We start from the raw sequence: 13,648 nt of genomic DNA, 5'->3' as shown, positions 1-13,648 counted from the left end.
TTGAAAATAGCAGCATGGAAACATTGTCTTTTCCAACGTAAACCCAACAGAACATTCTGCAACGTTGTGAATAGTAAACATTAACCAGAATAAAGCATCGTTCGCGTATTTCCACCTTTAAGGACCAATGGGAAAAAATTAAGACCTTTTTTTCTCCCATATATAGCCTTGACGCCCCTCTCTCCCCTTTTTTATTTATTGCCCTCGTCGCGGGGCTAATGAACCCTAAACTTCTTTTTCTTTTTCCCATTAATGGCAATGGGGAGAAAGACCAACGAGAGAGGGAAACCCAAAGGACAGGGAAAACGAAATTAAAAATCGTGGCGTTTCTTCCTGGGTGAAGGCTAGGAACACCCTGAAGGTTTAGCAACAGAGACAATCCTGGGTAGACCCCTATTAACGCACCCTTTAACCCTAAAGCAACACCATTTTTCGTCTGTTTAATTTCTGCTTTTGAAGGGGATGGCAGTTCTCCCCGAAGAATCTTCCCGGGTGCATGCCACCCATTCCCCAGAGTCTCCTGCAGCAGGGGTTGGGGGCTGTCGCCCCAGGTCTGAATTCGCAGCGAGGCCCGGGAATCGGTCCCGTTAGAGCCGATTTCACCCATCAGGAATGCGCTCCACCCCCGCCGCCTCCCCGCGGCGGCCGCCCTCGGTGTCGGCTGCTTCGGCGGCCCGGGAAGTGCTGCCGGGGAGCGCCGCCTCGGCCCGTCACAACACTGCTGGGTTGGCCGCCGACTCCACAGACTGCCCCGGCCGGGAGGAGAGAGCTCAGGGAGGATCCCACGCTCCGGCTCAGCCTGCGCGGCCCAGGGGGCGCCAGCGCCAGGTCCGGGCTGAGGACGCGGAACCAGCCAGCGGCCTGACCCCCAGAACCAGGACCGGCCCCCGCTCCGGCCCCTACCCCGGGGCCCGGCCCGAGAGGGGGCGCCTTTCCCGTGGGATTTCTGAATCCATTTCCGTCCCGGGGAGGGGCGCGAGGGCAGCGGCCGTGCCCGAGCGCCTCGAGTCGGAAACGGGAGCCGCCCCTGTCCTCCCGCACCCAGGCGCAACCTCCACCCGCGCCGACCGTACCTTCAACTCCTCAGAGCGGCGGCGGGTGCCGGAGTGCGGGTGAGGAGGCCCATCTCTCGGCGGTGGCGGCAGAAGCCGAAGGAAGTACGGAGGAGGGCTCCTCAGACCCGCCGAGACGCCTCTCAGCTGGGGCGGGGGGAACGCAGAGGAGGGGTCCCGACCGCCGCTTTCCCGAACTCCTCCTCCGCAGTTCTGTCTTGACGGCTGTTCCCGGGAACCAGCGCCCCAACTGCCATTCTCCCCCTCCTTCAGCCCCCGCTGTCTCCGCCTCCTCCTCCCACTCCTTCCTCCCGCCCCCGGCCCGCCCCGCCCCGCCCTGCCCCGCCCCGGCGCGCCGCCCGCGTGCCGTGCGTCATGGCGTCACGCCCAGCGGGTCCGCCGCGGGAGGCTCTGGGACGCTGTCGTTCGCTCGCGCACGTTCGGCCTGGCGGGTGTTGGTGTGCCCCGCCTGCGACCGGGTGTTTGGGAGGACAGCGCCCCGCTCGTCCCTTACGCGGTCAAGTCAGCCGCCCTTTCTGACCCTCGGCAAGCAGCACTTCGCCCCGAGCGGGCGGGGCTGTGGAGCAGGTGTCGCTTCCGAGGGTGGGTGGGGTGGCCGGAGCTGCTCCGGACGTGGTGGTAGATGCTGGACTTGAGGACCCTGGCTCTTGGCATCCCGCACACCATTTATGACTCGTTTCTTTGTGTTCTCACGGTTCACCTGTTAGGTTGGCAACCCCGGGGAGGGCAAAGCCGGGATGTTGCTGCGAGTGTCTTCTCCTCTCCGCGTGGATATGTCTTCCCCGAGGGTGACGGCGCTCCCACCCTTTCGTCCTGAGTTTTAAGAGACCTCATTCTCCCGCAGGGGCTGCTAGCAGCAGCACGTAACCACCGTTTAACACCCTGTGTGAGCGTGCAGAGACTATCTGCCCCTCACCTCTTCTCTTCCCCCGCATCTCCTCATTTCACAAAGTTGCTTAAGTATTCAGAATTCATACTCTAGTACTTACTGATACATTCTGAATTACTTGAATCCAGCTTTGTGTGTTGCAGTCCCTCTTATCCTTTAAGCCAGTCATACCTCCCCTTTGAATTTTTTAACCTGCGTCTGGTTTAGTATCAGTTTTTTTTAGTGGAATAAACATTCAGTGCAGACCGGGTCAATTCCTTCATAGTTGATTTCAAGATTTAGAGTCACTCTTCCCTGGAATACTGAGAAACGGAATGTGATGGATGCTGGACAGAATGTCCATTTGCCATCTGTTACTTAACTAAATATAACATCCTATCAATCCTCGTTTTAGAGCGTCTGTCTAATTTAAATTAGAAACAAACCAAGGAGCCATGGTCTTCCCGATAGTACTTGGTATCTTTGGTAACCCAGTAAATGTTTACCAATTAGAAAACTAAACAAGCTAAGCAGTTTAGGTCCAAGATTTTTGTTTTTGTTTTTGTTTTGTTTTTTGCTTTTTTGTTTTTTTTAACCACAAATCAATTTTTTTTTAGGAGAAATGTAATTATTTTTTTATTTTTTAAATAAACATATAATGTATTTTTATCCCCAGGGGTACAGGCCTGTGAATCGCCAGGTTTACACACTTCACAGCACTCACCATAGCACATACCCTCCCCAATGTCCATAACCCCACCTCTCTCTCCCAACCCCCCTTCCCCCAGCAACTCACAGTTTGTTTTGTGAGATTAAGAGTCACTTATGGTTTGTCTCCCTCCCAATCCCATCTTGTTTCATTTATTCTTCTCCTACCCTCCCAATCCTCCATGTTGCATCTCCACTTCCTCATATCAGGGAGATCATATGATAGTTGTCTTTCTCCGATTGACTTATTTCACTAAGCATGATACCCTCTAGTTCCATCCACGTCGTTGCAAATGGTAAGATGTCATTTCTTTTGATGGCTGCATAGTATTCCATTGTGTGTGTGTGTGTGTGTGTGTGTGTGTATACATCTTCTTTATCCATTCATCTTTTAACCACAAATCTTAAAGGAAATCATTATGGGTATGTTTATTTTCATTTATTGGAAATTTTAAAGCTGTTATGCACTCCTTTAAATCCTACTTGAAAGTTGCTTACAATTTAATAAATGAGGTACTTTGTACAAATAGTACAAAAATAGTATAAGTTAAATGGATTTATGGAACATGCTCATATATAATATAATCCTTAAGAATATTTCAACATGCTGAACATTGCAGAACAGATGGGCCATTGGCTTGGAAGGAGGTTTTGAGGAAAGAGGCTATGCGAAGTAGAAACGGGTCTTGTACTCTGTACAATTGTCATCTTTTCCAGAGATTCCTTTTCCTGCTGTCTTCTTGAAAACTAGAGGGATTTCCTACTCTTCACTGAGGCAACATAGATCTATTAAAAACAACAACAACAAATATCTGTCGAACATCTCCACTTGAATTCTCACAGGTACATCAAACTCAGCCTGCCAAAGACACAACTTCTCTTTTCCTCAAAACTTGTGTCTCTCATTCACCCAGGCCCAAGCCAGAAATCTAGGATTCTTTCCAAGTACCCCTGGTTCAGTCACTTCCAATTCATAATCAACCTTAAGTTCTCTTAAATATCCCTGTACTCTCTCTTCTATATCCTCCTCCTGCCTTTAGGGCAGTGATTCCCACTTTGCACATCAGGATCCCCTGAGGAGCTTTGAAAAAAATCCTGATGCCCGGGCTGCCTCCATCAATTAAGTCAGAATCTCTAAGGATTCAAGATTTAAAACAAACACAAACAAACAACAACAACAACAACAAAACAAAAAAAAACCCAAAAAAACCCTCTCCAGGTGATTCCAATGCATAACCATGGTTGAAAACCACTGCTAGAGCCTCATCATTTCTCACCAGATTACTGGAAGAGCATAAGTGGCCCCAGGTACCTTGATTTTTGGCAGCATTCTCCTTTCTTTTTTCCTACTCTCTTCTAATTCATTCAGAATCAATTCAATAAATATTAATTGAGTGCCTGTGTGTGTATGTGTGTATGTGTGTGTGAGGAGGGAGGGGTTACAGTTTCCCAGAAACTGGGAATACAACAATGAAAAAGACAGCCCTTGTATCTGGTCTCATAGAGCTTATGGTCTGGGGGAGTGGGATGGAACAGTTGGAAAAGGCAGAAAAAAACAACAAATGAAGTAAATTTACCTTCATGACATACAGAAACCAGGAGGCCATTACTTTAGTTTAAACTAAGGTCTCAAACTAAAGTCTACCTCAAACTAAAAGTCTCAAACTAAAGTCTGCCTCCTCTGACACTTGAGCTGGGTTCTGCAAGACAAGAAGGAGGCAAACAAGGGGTGGGGAAGGTAGAGGAACAGCAGGTGCAAAGGTCCTTGCAAGACAAACTTCCCAAGTTCAAGGTAGCTAGAGGCTGAAGCATAGTGAGTAAGAGGGAATATACCACATGGGGTTACAGAGGTATGAGGAAGCCAGATTATTTAATACATTCTGAGATTAATGATAAAGAGAATTCTAAATGGTTGGTATGATGTGTGGCTAGACACAACAGATTTTTAAGTGGCGTGACACCTTATTTATCTCTGGAAAGGATCACTCTGGTTGCTCTGGGGATCAGATTGTGGCAGAACAAGAGTGGAAGAAGGAGATCAGTTTTGAGGCTACTTCAAGAATACAGGAAAGAAATCATAGTTCCTTGGAATAAGGCAGAGACAGAAAAGAATGGTTTTGGTATTTGTGTTGGAGGCAGAATTGGTAAGACTTGCTTGGAATAGAGTAAAGGCAGGAAATGGACTAAAAATGCAGCTACTCTTTACTGAATACATGTTACCTGGCAGGCACTGTTCTAAGTGCTTTATAAGTATTAAGCCATTTAATTACCGTAAGAGTCCCAAAAGATAGGCACTATTTTTTTTTAAAGATCACCTAGTTATTTGACAGATAGAGAGAGAGAGTGAGAGAGAGAGCACGCACAAACTGGGGGAGTGGGAGAGTGAGAAGCAGACTCCCTGCTGAGCAGGGAGCCAGGACCCTGGGATCATGACCTGAGCCGAAGGCAGATGCTTAACTGACTGAGTCACCCAGGCACCCCAAGATCGGTACTATTTTTATCCCATTAACAAATTAGGATCCAAGGCTTGAGAGGGTAAGTAATTTGCCCAAAGTTAAATAGCTGGTAAGTGATAGAGCTGGGATTTGGACCACACAGGCAAGGTAGTCTGGTTCTACAGTTCATACTCTTTCTCTACCCCAACCATAAGCCCCCTCCACTGTGTCGCAAAGTGAAATTTTCAGCCGCATTAAACTACTTACAATACTGCAAATCATTTTTTCTTTTTCCCTTTCTCTCCTCCCTCTCTCTTACAAATGAGCATTTACTTTTCTTTGTATATGCTGCTTCCTCTGCCTAGAATTCCCTCTCCCCTTCTCTGCCTGGCTCAATCTAATGACCTTTGCTGATCCTTGAGAGCTAGGTTAAACCCATCTTCTCTGTGCATACCTCCAAAATTTTCTATGTAAAGTGCATCATTATTGTTCGTAGGTCTTTCCCACTAGATTTTGAAAGTGGCTAGCTTAAAGCCTAATACATAAGGGAGAGAGCAAAGGGGTCTTCCTTGGGCATTGAGAGAGGCAAATGTGGTAAAGCATTGTTCTTGCCTTCAAGAAGCTTGTAAACTTGACAGGGAAACAGACTCATAGAAAAACATTCTAATGCAAAGGCCAAAAGGGTCATAGAAACAATATGTTGTAAGACAGGACATCGGAGGCAAGAAGCTTGGCCTAGAGGTTGTTTCACTGGGGAAAAAAAATGCAAGTGGAAATGGGAGCTTGGGGGCTTTATTCTCCTCCATCATTTAACATGGCTTGGGGAGGCAATCTTGGGACCTCATCCAGGAAGACTTGGAAGATTTTCAGTTGTCACAATTGATTCACTGGAATGTGCCACTTCCTGATTTTCACCTTGACCTGTCACTGTGTGAATAAGTGTACTGATCTCAAGTTGGTTCATTTCCCTACCTGGCAGGGTCATAGACATTTCTTCTTATACAAGCCCCTCATTTTTCTCATGTATGAGTTCTCAGAGCTTGGGTTCTAGCTGTGGGACCTTGGGAAAATTATTGAGGTCTCCTGTGCCCCACAGTGTTGGGCCCAGTGTGTAAGGCATGAGGATTTTGCCCTATGTGACCAGAAGGGGTATCAAGGACATAGACCACACTGTGTACAGTGCCTCGTGGACACAGTGGCCCTCCTCAACATAACCCGTCATAAAATAGGAAGGAAAAATCGTACCTACCCCACTGGGTTGTTCTCAGGACTCAATGAATAAAAGCAGATACAGCTCTCAAGCTTGCCATGTAGTAAACCATCAGTAAATATCAGCGGTTATTACTACATGAAGGGAAGCTGGCTAGAGTGGGAGTTAATCCAGCTAGGATTTTTAAAATGGGGTCATCTGCATCTCTTTTCAGATAGTGCTGTTGATTATTAGGACCATATAGGGGATCTGGAGAGGAAAGGACTTTTCCCTGCCAAACTGAGAAATCTAGGCTCCTCAGTGGAAAAATCCTTCAGGTGGCTGAAAGCAGAGTTGCTGGGATCCATCTCTCCTCCCTGCTCCATGTCTCACTCACCACCTTCCACAGCGGAAATGGCACCATATCCTCCTCCAAGTCAGCCCAAGGTACTCTTTCTTGTGGGAAGATTAGACTCCCCATAGGGCTATTAATCAACCTTCAGAGTGGTATTTCTCAAAATAGGCTAGAACCATCATTGCCAGCATCACCTGGAGCACCTCTTAGAATAGATTCTTGGGTTCCATTTCCAGAACCATCATCTGTGAGGCTGGGGTCCTGGAATCTAATTTTAATCAAACTCTCCGGGTAATTCATATTACACGTTTAAGAACTACAGCTTAAGTGCTCCAGCCGTTATAATATCCCAACTTCAAGCAGTTTTCTTCCACAGGATCTCTCATCGGGCTCTTTTGGAGGGAGGGTATCTCATTCCTCTTCATGGGACCCATCCAGTTACCTACACTCTAGTTCATTTTCCCTCCCACCCATTATCAGAAGTGATATCTCCTTTAACCTTCTCTTGGTGGAGACTGGGTCCTCAGGTCACCATTACCCTTCACTTATTCCAGTCTTCCTTAATTACATTTCCTATTTGTTTCAGGAGGTAACCTACCCTGAGTTGGTCACCTGCGCTAGAAATCCCCAGAGCCCCCTAAAACTAGAGCTGGTTAGACTTAACCAGCTTATTGGACAGGGTGACTTTGGCTGACTAGGTCCACAGTGGTGGGTTGCCCTGGAAGCAGGATGTCAGTGGGTGATGAGCAAGGACTTAATGACCATATGTCCCAGTTTGCTCAGAAAAATCCTGGCTCATACCTGTTGTGGAGGGTTAAATATTGATGGTACCCCTTTCACTCTCCAAGGGTGCGGGGTTAGACACATTAAATCATCAGTCTGGTAATGAGCCTCATGTCAAAACCAAGAGTTGCAGCCCTTTAGCCCTTGGATTGTGTCTAGCCCACCCCCTACCTATCCTCCTAGTCTCCAGTCTCATGCCATGACTCCTTCCTCTCAGATTTCCTTAATGAATTTACTTTGATGTAATAAGTAAATAAGGGATTTATAAGAAAGGTCCATAAAGATTGTTGCTATATTTATTCTCTCTGACTGTATCTGGAAAATATTTTTCTTTGATTTTAGCACCTGGTATAGTTGTGTTTCCCTTTTCCCCTTGTTTATTATCCCAATTTGTTTTGTCTTCTGGATACCTAATTGTGGAACTGACAGTATTTCTCTTGGTATGAGGAAGTTTAGAGCTGTATCATGTGGCCTCCTTCTGGCCTGTATGTAAGACTGAACAAGATGTACTTTACTTAAGTCAAGAATGATTATTTCCATTTCTTTACTTTCAGATTTATTTCTCTGGTGCTATGTTGTAAGTATCTGTAACTCATCTCATCCTTTTTGAAACAAGGCAGGTATAAGCAAAATGTGTCTGAACACAGGCCCACAAACAAACTGGTTCTGATTGTTAGTTACATAGCTGAGAGGGATTATTTTAAAATGTACGAAACGAATTATTTCCTCACTTCGAAATGTAGTATTAACAAAATGAATAGCATCTTAAGTAACGCTGGATTTAGCATTCTTCAACTACCTCATTATCTAGAAAGTGGAAAGATTCAAACAAAAGGAAATGAACAAAAGATTAGATTAGTTTTCAAGCTGCAATATTTTTAGATATGACCCTGAACCTTATACCAAATAATGCAATGAGGAACACTCGCTACAGAAACTGCATAGCCTAATTAGATAGCGTGCAGGAGTGTTTACCTTCATAATGAAATCCTGTACTGTTGACACCAAGAAAGGGAGAGGAGGGGGACAGGTCAGGGAATCAGATTTGAGAATGTGCAGTCCAGATAATAATGATGACCCATGAAAAGGAGTCTTTGGCCAGAAGTATGTGGCCTGTAACAGTCTCCAGACCATTCTTTTTACTGTTGGCCTTGATAATACTGCAGGAGTCGGGGGAGGGAGAGCCTGGCTACCTGTGGTTTGTAGATAACATAAAACCACATAAAGAAATTCACTTAAATTAAATTACTGAGAAATACATTTTACAACTAGTTTATTTTGGAGAATGTACTGAATTTACAAGACTCAATGCCAGATATTCTATGTTATTTAATGGGTAAATTGGGCATCTAGTTAAATCTGCTTCAAAACATTTGCACACCAAATTTATGGAGCTTATACTGAATATAGTGATTTCTGCCCCTTTTCAGTGTGAATAGACCCATTAATCTTTCTTAAAATACAAGCGTTCAGAGACTGGGGTAACAAACCCATGTAGCACCTGAAAGAACAAATATTAACATTTTTCTTACTTGTAGTATTTTTTTAAGCAAAAGAAATGAAACATTATAGAGTTGAAACCTCCTTTGGACTTCCCCCCACGCCAATGCCATTTCTCTCCTCCCCAAGTAACTGCTATCCTAAAAGTTTTACCCTTCTGGTTCACACCCTCTTATGATATTAAGTGCATATTCCCCAATAACATATTCTATTGTTTTATGTTCTAAACACAGTTTTTACTACATAACATTCTTACATAAATGATATTGTATCAAACGTGTCATTCTACAGCAGCCTCCCTTCTTTTTTCCTAGTGAACATTATTTCGAGATCTACCCATGTCGATACATGGAAATCTAGTTTATATATTTAAACTTCCGTATAAATGAGTTTTCTTATACATGTCTTTTTGCACATATGGGAGAATTTCTCTGGAGTATATACCTAGAAGCAGAATTACTGAAGACACTCTTAAAACTTAAAAGATACTAGAACCTGTCTTACGACTGTCCTTTATTCCGATTATACCTGTAAGTGTTAATATTCAGTGGGTGAAAAAAAATACATGTGTGTATTTGGATTCTCAGAGCTATTCCAGTAAAAAGTCTAAAATTATTAATACAAGAAGATGAATGTTCATAAATCAAGGTCCCTATATGCCTGTTTCCTCATCTTTATAAAAATGAAGATAATGAAAGTAACTTTTTTTTAAAAGATTTTATTTATTTATTTGACAGACAGAGATCACAAGTAGGCAGAGAGGCAGCCAGGGAGAGAGGAAAGGAAGCAGCTCCCTGCTGAGCAGAGAGCCCCTGGGATCATGACCTGAGCCGAAGGCAGAGGCTTTAATCCACTGAGCCACCCAGGTGCCCCTGAAAGTAACTCTTTAGAGTTTCTGCAAAAATTAGATGAAGTAATATAAAAGTATTTAGCACATGGCACTTAGTAATAGCTCAGTAAAAATGAGCTATTATCCATAGTGTTATTTTAAGATGAGTGGATATTGGATTCAGTAGTATTTAAGTGTTTCAAATTGTGTTTAATATTTTTGGCAGAGTCTAGCACTGAAGCAGTAAGAAGATACAAAACGTTTAAGTAGAGAGAAAATAGTAGGAAAGGCAACTAAACACAAATTAACCCCTGCTGGCAGTGGACAGCCTGTTTTGCAGGTGCCATCCTCCCCCCCCTTGCCCCCCACCGCCCTTTTTTTGCCATCCATTCTGTTCAACGGTACTGTCACTTTAGTTCCATGTGTGCTAGCCAGGAAACTCATCAGCAGTCACCAAAAAAACAATTCTGTGTCTAGTATGGTTCCAGTTTTAAAAATCCCATCTACCTTTGCCAGGGGAAATCCCATCAGAAATGTGTTAGAAGACACATTTAAACAGTTATTTCCTGGTAAATGTGGTCAGAATCCAAAATGACTAATTATAAGTCTGTGTGATGTAAAAAGGTGGACAAGAGCTGACATGTAGTACCTTGAATACATCAGCTTGAGGGAAGAATTTGTTACCTTGCTAAAATTCATATTTGGGAGTTTTAAAACAAGCAAACAAACAAAAACCAAAAAAACCATCACAACTTTGGAGCTAAAATAACTGTGCCAAGCCAACATTCCTATCAGTGATCAAAGAGAGTAAGATTTTAAAATAGTTGAATAAGTAAGTAAGGGAGAAAAATATCTGAAGTCTTAGGGAGAAAAACATCTGAAGTCTCAAGGTTAGTGATATGTATTCAATTTCAATTTGTTTCGAGGGGTTTTATATCCTGTGATAAAATCAAAACTTTTAAACAATATATCAAAAGGACATGAAGGGAAAACTGAATAATTACTACAGTGCTGTCATTATGAGATGGTTTTGTTCAAATAAAGATTCCCACATGCTAAAATTATATTACAATTTATTTTTACCAAGAAGAGGAGGGTGCCCGATCCAGATTTTGTACAATGCTGGTTCCGTACATCATAGGAGCTCTTTTTTTTTTTTTTAAGATTTTATTTATTTATTTGACAGACAGAGATTACAAGTAGGCAGAGAGGCAGGCAGAGAGAGAGAGAGGAGGAAGCAGGCTCTCTGATGAGCAGAGACCCCAATGCGAGGCTCGATCCCAGGACCCTGGGATCATGACCTGAGCCGAAGGCAGAGTAACCCACTGAGCCACCCAGGCCCCCCCATAGGAGCTCTTTTAAATGATCTCTGCGTTTCAGTGTTGAATAGACGAGAAATAATTTGGGAGCAAGCATTCGAGGACTTAGCAATAATACTTGAGACATTCTATTTTCAGAAGTACAAATCTGCAGCACCATCAAATTCAAGGACGGGTGACTCAAGTAGATGGTCAATCACCAAGAGGTATTTCTTTTGTTTCCACCTTAGTATTTTACTGATTTCTAGACCCCATGGGAAAGAAAGTATAGAGTTTGTTTTTCCTTTAAAATGGACAACGGATTCTCCTGAAATACTACATTTGGAAGACTTATGTAGAAAGTCTGGAGGAGAGAGGAAGTTCCTTTCCTTCTCTTCTCCTTCCAAAGCCCACTCCCATCTCACTCTGATCTAACAATGAGCACTGTTTTAATTTGGCTTCTAATATACCTTTGCACTGATTTTTCACAAGTGAAGAATTTCCAGCCTGAGAAACAGAATATATGAATATATGTACTTTCATAATGTCATAAAAATTTTAAAACAAATGAATTAAAAAGAACCTTATAAAATGACATTTCAGTAAGTGGTGATAAGAAAATTAACTCAAAAGCTTCATCTTTTAAATTGAAAATCCTAAAAAAGAAAGTATGTTTGCTATCAAAGACAGAAAACTTCAAACTAAAGAGTCTTAGCAAAGGGTTTGATTTTTGGGTCTTCCAAAGAAGAAAAACACACAGTCATTCTCGATTCTGACTTCCTATATAGCATCTGCTAATCTGTCCCTGTTTGACCTGACCAGTTCCATGGCCTCTGATTCTGGTCAAACCGTGTCATCTCTATGCCCTTTCCTTTCAGTAACTACCCTCTGGACAAGATGCCTGTACCCAGGAATTTGGTTCTACTGTTCTGCCCTCAGCAGCTCCAAATCTCTAGCCTGTCTGCTGGGTCCCCAAGCCCGGTATTTACCAGATCTTGGCTCAATCCTATAGCACAGAAGTTAGAACATAACTATCCAGTCTTTGTTATCAACCCCAATACTGCAGAAATATCTGCAGATGTTTATGATGGTGAATCTGTGAGTATTATACATGCATATCCAAATGTTTATACACTTTGATGCACAAAGAAAAATTAGGATAGCTTATAATTAAAAAAATATTTTATTTTATTTTATTTTTTTCTAAGTACCCTGGTTTTCCCAAGGGGTTTATTTGGGCCGACCTGGGGATAGGGACGCTCTGCATCCAAAAGAAAGTGTTGGGCCTCTTGGTGGTGAAGCGTGGCTTGTGCTGGCCATGCAGGACCCAGCGAAGCAGCAGGATCTTGATCTTGGAGTCCTGGAACTACCTGATGGCCAGTCGGCGGCACTTGCTGGCTGCAGTCTCCTTCATCTTTGTGATCTGGATAGAGTGGTGCCAGTGCCCACAACTCACAGCAAAGGGTGACAGTGCCTGCCGTGATCAGCTCCTGGCCAGTGTTGTGGGAGCCCCTGTGGGAGTCACAACACACAGCTGGATGCCAACATTCTTTATCCACAAGGGAGATTTCTCCAACACCTGTCCACAGTCAACAATTTCCCCTGAAGACTTCATCTTCTTCAGCTGAGATGAAAAGTGCCGGAAGCACAAGTCGGTGACCACATGATTAGGTGCAAAGATTCGCACCCAGTAGAGGGGCAGAGTGCGGCATTCGGGGTGGGCAGGCAGCTCCCCACCACCTTGTACTCTTGAAGTGTGACCCAGACCTTCAGGGCTTTCTCTCTGCTCTCCTGGCCACCCCAGAAAGGACTAGAATAGCTCATAATTTTAACAGACACGACACATAAATCATGTCTTTGATTTTCTTTCTTCTCTCCTCCTTTTTTTGTTCATTCGATTAACATACCAGGTGACTGATGTCCATTGACAACTGAATGGATAAAGAAGATGTGGCATTTATATACAATGGGATATTCCTTGGTCATCCAAAAGAATGAAATCTTGCCATTTGCAATGATACGTGGATGGAACTAGGGTGGATTATGCTAAGTGAAATAAGTCAGAGAGAGACAAATATCATATGATTTCCCTCATGTGGAATTTAAGAAACAAAACTGATGAACATAGGGAAAGGGAAGGAAAAATAAAACAAGATGGAGAGGGAGACAAACCATAAGAGACTCTTAACTCTAGGAAACTGAGGATTGCTAGAGAGGAGGTGGGTGGGGGGGATGGGGTACCCAGGTGATAGACATTAAGGAGGGCACTTAATGGAATGAGCACCGGGTGTTCTATGCAACTGATGAATCTCTAAATTCTATCTCTGAAATTAGTAATACACCGTATGTTACTTGAATTGAATTTAAATTAAAAAAAAACCATATTGGGTGACAAGAGATAACAAATCAGACACAGTCCATGTCTGAACAGTCACAGAATTGAGAGTAAAAATTTGAGTTGGATGCTTGCTTAGCCTGTGACAAAGTTATATGCTACATGCCACACTGGTGTTTTAAAGGGGCTCACTGCCTAAAACCCTCAGAAGTACTTCTAATCACATGACCTTGACAGTCTATTGCTACTTCCAATAGGTTTTCATCTTTGACCCC

General features: G+C 43.5%; 1 protein-coding gene and 1 pseudogene across 2 annotated transcripts in view; both read right to left on the bottom strand.

Annotated features, from left to right (window-relative positions):
- RNF19A (ring finger protein 19A, RBR E3 ubiquitin protein ligase) overlaps positions 1-1,354 on the bottom strand; it is a 54,708-nt gene extending 53,354 nt beyond the window's left edge. For both annotated transcript variants that reach the window (XM_046009722.1, XM_046009711.1), the window contains exon 1: positions 1,074-1,354. The gene's annotated coding sequence lies outside the window, so the exon portion shown is untranslated. The remainder of the gene's footprint in view (positions 1-1,073) is intronic.
- Positions 1,355-1,425: 71 nt separating this feature from the next.
- LOC123943132 lies at positions 1,426-12,862 on the bottom strand (annotated as a pseudogene).
- Between the last annotated feature and the right edge of the window lie 786 nt (positions 12,863-13,648).

Source organism: Meles meles, chromosome 1 (genome assembly GCF_922984935.1).
Source record: "Meles meles chromosome 1, mMelMel3.1 paternal haplotype, whole genome shotgun sequence".
In the NCBI taxonomy this organism is placed as follows: Eukaryota; Metazoa; Chordata; class Mammalia; order Carnivora; family Mustelidae; genus Meles; species Meles meles.
This window is presented reverse-complemented; position numbering and strand designations above follow the sequence as displayed.